Below are 8,723 nucleotides of genomic sequence, written 5' to 3'. Positions count from 1 at the left end.
AATACTATTAATCTTGTTTGTACTTGGTACAGTTTCAATGACAATTCTGCCAGATAATTTTTTACTTTTAAACTCATGCAATATCACTAATAGTCATCCCTATTATGAAAAAAATAAGTATTAGTATTATTACCACACTAGTTTCTATACTTGTATTATGAACTAATATACAGCAGCCATAGGATAATATCAACCCGCAGCTCGATAAATAATGTTATGGCCAATATCGATGAAGTATCGAAGCGGCCATGAATATCGATTCCCATTGTTCTGCCATGTCGAGAATCATAAATTAAAATAATTAATTAAAGTCAGAAACAAAACGAGACCTTTAGCTTTATGGAAATGGACCCGGTGTACAACAATGCTTTATGGGAAAGTGGAGGGGGGAAGCGCCATGGTGAAATTGTTTAGTAGGCCATCATGGGCTATGATATTAATATATGCATTGCCTCCCAACGAATCGAAAAGATGTACTGGAATTTGCCGAAAACTTGAGTTATAAAGTGTCTCATATTCAGAGTTCTTTCCCTTATTGTATATTCCATATATGCCGGAGCAAAAGTCAAAATTAAACCAACGTGTTTCAGATATTTATCTAAAGGTCATGTGATTAATATCTAAGTCAGATATCTGTACTGACGATGTAAAAAACAACTTGTTTATTGAAATGATTAAATTACATTTATTAAAACAACGTACTGTTAACTAAGAATATTTTCATTAAGTTGAATTTTATTTATTTGTCTATAATACGTTATTTTTATTGTTACAGGTCCGATGTTTCAAGTGTTGCGGTTCAAATCCCCACCTAAAGGTATGAAATATTCATTCTAAAATTCTGAAACGGTAAATAATAGTTACGATACAACTTTTTGGTGGCTATTAAAAGCCAGAGAAGCTCTGCTTCATAATAAAGTACAAACTAATACTATTAATCTTGTTTGTACTTGGTACAGTTTCAATGACAATTCTGCCAGATAATTTTTTACTTTTAAACTCATGCAATATCACTAATAGTCATCCCTATTATGAAAAAAATAAGTATTAGTATTATTACCACACTAGTTTCTATACTTGTATTATGAACTAATATACAGCAGCCATAGGATAATATCAACCCGCAGCTCGATAAATAATGTTATGGCCAATATCGATGAAGTATCGAAGCGGCCATGAATATCGATTCCCATTGTTCTGCCATGTCGAGAATCATAAATTAAAATAATTAATTAAAGCCAGAAACAAAACGAGACCTTTAGCTTTATGGAAATGGACCCGGTGTACAACAATGCTTTATGGGAAAGTGGAGGGGGGAAGCGCCATGGTGAAATTGTTTAGTAGGCCATCATGGGCTATGATATTAATATATGCATTGCCTCCCAACGAATCGAAAAGATGTACTGGAATTTGCCGAAAACTTGAGTTATAAAGATGCACTGGAATTTGCCGAATACTTGAGTTATAAAGATGTACTGGAATTTGCCGAAAACTTGAGTTATAAAGTGTTTCATATTCAGAGTTCTTTCCCTTATTGTATATTCCATATATGCCGGAGCAAAAGTCAAAATTAAACCAACGTGTTTCAGATATTTATCTAAATTAATGTTGGAGACATACAATGGAACTATCGTTAATATTAAAACTATCAAACAAAAATATTAATATATCTATATTATTATTCTATATCTATAACATACCTGGACCAAAGGTCTTTTTCGGTAAGCTACCGAAAATACCTATATACCTAATACCTAATACCTATTTGAGCATAATGGTAAAAAAATTACATCACCATTTCTCAACAAAATATAACATTTCCCCAACAATGATAATTTGCATGCCCTACAGGTTAAAATATATTTGTTTTGATGATCTAAATAAGAGGAACTTTTAGAGCCGTACTTGCTAACGGCGACATTTTTGTGTATTTTATTGTAAATTAAAAACTGTTATATCATAAAAATTTACAAACAAATTTTAAATCTAAATAGAAAAAAATAAAAATTACTCTTTATATTTAGAGTGCCACCAATGAGTTGTTGCTCTACACGCCTGTAACACTCCATTTTAACTGAGATCAAATTTACTGAATGTATTATATTATATACAGTTGTAAATTTCAATAAAGATATTAAAAAAAAAAACTCTTAAGTAGTTCTATTTTTACTATTAGCTATTATAATAAGCATTCTGGAAGTAAGGTTGAAGATAATTTTATTGGCAACACGTTAGTTACGTAGTTATTTTTTCGGGATAGAATGGTGTGGATGATTTATGACCTAGCAAACAACATACACACATATTTTCGTTCTACATGAACTTTTTTATCTCATTATAATAGTCAACGAACTAAATAAGATAAAGCTGAGAATGCGCTGAACTATAAACTACAGGGAAAACAATACAAATTGAGAAATCTAAAGCATAGAAAATAATTTTAAAAGGAATAGTCGAGACGAATAAAAAAACGAAAAGTTTACAAGAATCTTTTAAAATGAAGGCCGTTTAACGATTGATCGGTTGATGTCTATGAAAAAATCTTATGGCACGTTTTCGATATCTTTATAGGTCAATGCTAAATCCATTTCAAGCCTCGATAAATCTCAGACGAGAAATACTATTGAGATTCTCATTTTTTAGTAAAATAAAATTAAGTATTATTATTGTAATTATATGTATAAATGATTTTGTTATCTTTATGTCTTGTGCTGAAATACCGTGAATGTACTGACTAGGACGGAAGTTAAGACTACCCTCAATTAATTTAAATACGAGATTCTTCATCATAAAAATATTCTATTTGAAATTAATATTAATCTGTAATTGAACATTTTGCGCGTATATAAATTGTTCACTCCTTACATTTTGGATTATACCGAATTATATTTTAATGGCATATTCTAAAACAACTTATTGCGCTTATAGTTTTATTTTGAAAACAATTGGAGGTGGGGCTCAAGGACGATTTTAGTCACTGGAAAAATAAAAAACATAATAGATATATATTTATTTATTCATCTTTGTTCTAGTAAAAAATATGAGAAAGAGATTATAGCTAACAATGGCTGCAGAAGGAATTAAAGTCAATGACAACCCATTTAGTAATACAATGTATATTTTAAGGTTATCGACCTCTTCAAATATAAAATAACTTTAATAAAATGAAGTTAATAATTTATCAAACTTCAAAAGATTAATGACAATCCCAATTATTAAGTAGAGACTAGACTAGAAATTTCTTGATCTATTTCCATCAAATCTGAATAAATATTAAGTAAAATGTCCAATTTATTTCTATAAAATGTTAAAAGAGATACTATAAAATTATAAATAATATAACATCGGATTACATTAAGTCATGATTTTTAAGTTTTGAGATATTTGGTTTTGCCAGTCTAAAATGTTTATTATTGTCATAAAAATCTACTTATAGAAAGTAAAATTAATATTTCCAAACTTTAAAATCAAATATTTCAAACATTGCTATCAAATTTTAAATATTTTTAACTTAAAATATTAAATACAAAATCTGAGGAGTGGTCGTTGAAACGTTTTAAAACATAATTTTATTTTATCAATAATTCTAAGAATTAAATTGATTTTCTGAATTTTACCTTACAAAAAGATCATTGGTTGTATGAATTATAATATCAATTTAGTAAAAGAAATTGTGACAGAAAACTTAGTTAACTTCTGGGGTAGTTGTCTTTTTTACCAAAACTTGATGAACCACACCAATTTCCCACAGTTCTACATTTATAAGTTACATATAGTAAAGCAATAATAATCATAAACAATTTTCTAAAATTCTTCTAGTACAAAGTATAAACTGTCTGTATTGTACATGAACAAAATATATTTTTAAAAATTAGGCTAATAATATTTATAATTTACATATTTATCACTCGCAGAAATTTTAAATTTAAAGATAAATTTGTTATCGAGTATCGTATTGTAACTTGAGAACACAATTTCACAGGACATTTTGACGTTGTCTATGATAAATAAATGAAATGAGATGAAAATGAAACATAGTTTATTATTCTGAGAGTAGTTCCTTTAAAACAATTACAAAGTCAATTTTAATTTTATAATAACATTTATTGGCCATAAAACAGCGAGGCCACACCGAATTATAACTTATATACAGAGAGAAACATGGATTAATTAGAAAACTAACTAAGTAAAAGCAAAACAAAAAGTTAATTACAAAATATCTGTACTATTATAATAATGGGTCAGATTGGTGAAGCACAAGGTAGTGAAATATAAGGGTTTTAAACGAGGGAAGGGTTGGTACATGACATATGTTAGAGGGAATGGAGTTCCAGAGATATGCCCGGGAAGAAAACGATTTATCAAACGTAGTAGTTTGGTGAGGTGGATGGTAGATGTCAGATAAACGGGACCTGGGACCTGTTTCATAATAAAGTACAAACTAATACTATTAGTCTTGTAGATTTATCTTAATTCAATTACACAGACTTGTACTTAAGTATTTTTAATTATTTTAATATCACTAATAGTCATCCCTATCATGAAAAAAATAAGTATTAGTATTATTACCACACTAGTTTCTACACTTGTATTATGAACTAATACTATTGGCTTTCATTATGAAACAGGGCCCTGGTAGTACGGGATTGGACAGAGAATTTGAATTGCAGGTTTTCTAGGATATAGGAGGGGCGTTGAGTACTAATTGCTTGGAATAGAAAGGAAGCTAACAAATACTGGGATCGGAAGGATGGATAACCACTTCAGCTCCCCGTAATACTGCGTTATGTGCCTATCTCTGCTGATCCCGAAAATAAATCTTACTGCGCAATCGTGAGAGAAAATAGAGGGAAATGACAATGTATAAGCTACAACATACGAGGAGTACATTCTTAATTTCCAACATTTATCGTAGATTATTTCATATTTTTATGAAACTTATACTTTTCATTGTATTTTTGTTGTATTATTATCTTTTATTTTTAATTGGATTTTTTAAAATTTCTAGTATATATTTTATTAATTTTTTTTTACAACCTTTTTTTCGTGTAATCTTTGTTTCAATAATAGTTCCGATGTTCCCACATATTTGGGTCAAAACGTCGGTATATCTGACAAAAAGAATCTAAATGACTGCATTCCGATAACTCTCTACCAAAGATTTTTTTTTTAATATTTATTTATTGCTATTTACAGCTGTACATTATATTACATTTAGTAAATCTGATCTCAGTTATTGGAGTGTTACATTAGCAGGTCTCGTGGCCATCTTTTTTTCTGGAGTCTCGGAGGATTGTCAGGAATGGAAGAGGATGCAAGGTTAGAAACTAGGGGATTTGAGTGGTTAGGGAGTTTATAATGGAAGGAGTGATATCTGGTTCGGGCTAGATCGGTTACATTTCCAAAAAGATGAATCGATTTAAATATGGAACAGAAAAGGTGATGGAACAGTTTAAGAAAAAGGTAAATGGGTTGTTGATGTTTATGCGTTGTTGATTATATTTAGCAGCGTACGTAATGAAGCCTGTTCCTCTATTAGCCCAACCGAAATGACAGAAATAAAACTGAGTCACATTGTTTAGTGCAGAGGTGGAGCGAGATCGAATTTCTCTGGTTTCCATCCACGAGGGAACTTGTGTACGCTCTGTATCTAGTGCTTGTGTATTCTAGGCGCTTTGATTCATATTGGTTTGGCAACTCCACCTTCTCGGTCAATGGCCAAATGATGCACTTTACCCAGCTAAGGAATGCCGTTGATCCAAATATACATCGCAATAATAAAATAGAAAACAAATTACAAATTGATGTTTGATAGTTACAAGACAAAATAAAAAAGACAGTTCTTCTCTGGGGTTTGAAACATCTCTGAACAAGGATTTATTAAAATGATTCACTCGCTGGAAGGTAGGGTTGGCGATGATTCAATAGTTATGATAACATCGATAGTAGTCGTTATATAGTTATAGCTATCGATAGTATATCAATATATATTTTTATGGTCCTCTATGAAATGTTGGGCGTCTTAGAGGCTATTTTTGGAAGTCCTTGCGGCCCAAAATTCAGGTGTCTGACATTGGGAATTTCACTTTACCCTTAAAGAAACTACCAAACCTTCGAACTTTACATAATTAAATAAAAATATTACTAATAAATTCAAACTATTCCTGTTACAAAAAAAAAATTTAGATGAGCACTAAAAAATAGCTATGAGGGGAACCAAGGTGAGGCTGAGGATATTATAATAACAATATTATTATAATTATTATATAACATATAACATTTTATATAATTTTCATTAGCGAATATAATACAGAAAAAATGGAAACGGAAATGACAACTAGAAAAGTTGAAGTAGAACTATTTTATTTTCATTAATAGAAAACTGGACATACGGAGTTGAGCTTTGGGGTTCACTAAACCATCAAAGTTTTCCCAAATCCAATCCTTACAGTCCAAAATCCTTCGTAAAATCCTTAATGCTCCTTACTTTGTCACAAATCAAGTCATCCACCAGGACCTCAATGTCCCATATGTTGCCGATTTGGTCAGAACCAGATACCAATTATTCCATGATAAACTTCCCAACCACCCAAATCCACTTTTTTCTAACCTGGCTTCTCCTTCATCGCCTAATAATCCTCCTAGACGTCTGAAAAGAAGATGGCCACGAGATCTTCTTCTCTAGAAATGTTATTGGAGTTCTATCCAATATGTTTGTATCATGTCACTATGTGACCTACAGCAAATTTACTTGTTATATATATTTTTATACAGTTGTAAATACAGTTTTAAATTATTTCTAAAAAAATAGATAAACATCATCAAATACTTCAGTTGTCGTTTAATTAACAAATTCTGGCTTCCTTATAAAATTTCCGAAACATTTGAATTCGAGAAGAGTTTAACAGCCTTCTAACACAGCATTTGTATGAACACTCTATTACTGTAACCAATTTAGATTTATGCATCAAAAATATTTGGAACAGCAAAGAAAAGTCACATTATTAAACTTAAAAGCAAAAACATTAAGAACAATTTCAAAAGCTCCTTTGTACGTCAGCAACATAACTTTACACAGACCTTCACATGGCAAATGTAAATGAACACATACGGACTAACTACCAACGATTCCATTACAAATTGCACATAAATCCTAATATTTCTTTTACATGCACGATAACGTACGTAGAGGACTGAAGAGAAATTGGATCACTGGTTCCCATATCAATGAAAGTTGTGAATTGAAAAAAAAATACCGTTGTAATTAATAATTAAATTTAGCATGGATTTGTTTTCTAAACTTAAAGATTAGACCAATGCCATCGATAGGTTTGATAAAATCGATAGTAACCTTATTCAAGATTCTCTAATAGCAAAAAAAAAAAGTGACAGTATTTTTAATTTATAACGGACAAGTTCACTGGTAATACACTTAAAGTACATTCATGAAGACGGAATGAAACATTTGTATGCATTCTGCGTTGTCTTATTTAGTTTATTGTCCAATCTTCGTCATATATCTTGGAAGGTAAGATCGATTATAAGACATATATAAGAAGATAGTTTGAGTTAAATATCGTGAAATATATTGGAGTGAACCTTCCCCCCGAGGAAGTGTACGAGATTGCCAAATCTGCTGGCGTGGGAGTAGAATAAATGTCCCTTTGTCCGCAATAGTACAACATAGCATGTCATTCCAATTTAAGTCGCTCTTATAAATACTCTACGGAGGATTATTTTATTTTTATTTTCCTCGGCAGGCATAAAGTGCCTGAATAGACCTTACAGTAACATTTTACACTGAGAGGAGTGCTAAAGTTTGTTTTAACGTGTATTTATTAATTTTAGAGGTCATTAAAAAAATATATATATATTTACAAAGAAACAATAAAAGCGATTGAATGTATCATATTGAGAATTATTTATGTTTTTCCATATGGGGGACTTATATATAGACGTATACTTACTATAGTGAATTCTCTTCCTTGTTTTAAAAAAGATTTGTGTCGAAAGAATCGATGACAAAAAAAAAAAAAAAGTTTACATTATTACTCTTTTAGTATCAATATTTGTATAAAAAATCGAATTAGTTATTTATGTTAGGAAATGTAGCGAACAATGATGAAGTTCTGTCCAGGCAGAAATTTGTTGATATCTCGTTTAAATTATTACACAACGGTTCATATTATGTCTTAAACAATTTATAAAAATTGAGAAAGGTGTATAGTCTGCTGCAGTAATTAAAAAATAAAAAATTTTTTTTTTCGATTCCACGGTTTTGTTACAATTGTAATATCGGATGCCACACAAAAACAAAAATTAACTACAGGGAGTCTAGGAGAAAAGTAATGGACGGTAGTGGGTTAAATTTTGATTCGATTTTTTTCATTCTAGAAATCTATAACAACAAAAAACCTGAAATTTTTGGGGAAGGATTAACATTTTTTTTATTTTGGTCCAAAAAAATTGTATTTATTTTGTTAGCGACATATTTACTTAATGAAAGCTATTAGGTTATAACAATAGATGTTTAATATTATTTGTTCTATTTAATTAATTCTGAATTAACTTGACTTTATTTAAAATAATTTTTAAGTTTGTTTTTCTTGTTTGAAACTTATTGCAAGAAAAAAATATTGTAATAATTAAATATTGCATGATAGGAGAATAATAGAATAATACTTCAGAGTAATTTGAATCGGAATTAATTTGTAAAATAAGTT

General features: G+C 30.0%; 1 long non-coding RNA gene across 4 annotated transcripts in view; it reads left to right on the top strand.

Moving 5' to 3' along the window:
- The window catches only part of LOC106679796 (uncharacterized), a 62,052-nt gene that overhangs the window by 43,235 nt on the left and 10,094 nt on the right, over positions 1–8,723 (top strand). For 2 of the 4 annotated variants that reach the window (XR_010843033.1, XR_010843031.1), the window contains exon 3: positions 776–817. The exons of the other annotated variants lie outside the window; for them this stretch is intronic. This is a non-coding gene — a long non-coding RNA (uncharacterized lncRNA). The remainder of the gene's footprint in view (positions 1–775; positions 818–8,723) is intronic. 4 annotated transcript variants of the gene reach the window in all.

The sequence above is a fragment of the Halyomorpha halys genome, unplaced genomic scaffold (genome assembly GCF_000696795.3).
Source record: "Halyomorpha halys isolate HHAL.00 unplaced genomic scaffold, Hhal_1.1 Scaffold220.1, whole genome shotgun sequence".
Lineage (NCBI taxonomy): Eukaryota > Metazoa > Arthropoda > Insecta > Hemiptera > Pentatomidae > Halyomorpha > Halyomorpha halys.
This window is presented reverse-complemented; position numbering and strand designations above follow the sequence as displayed.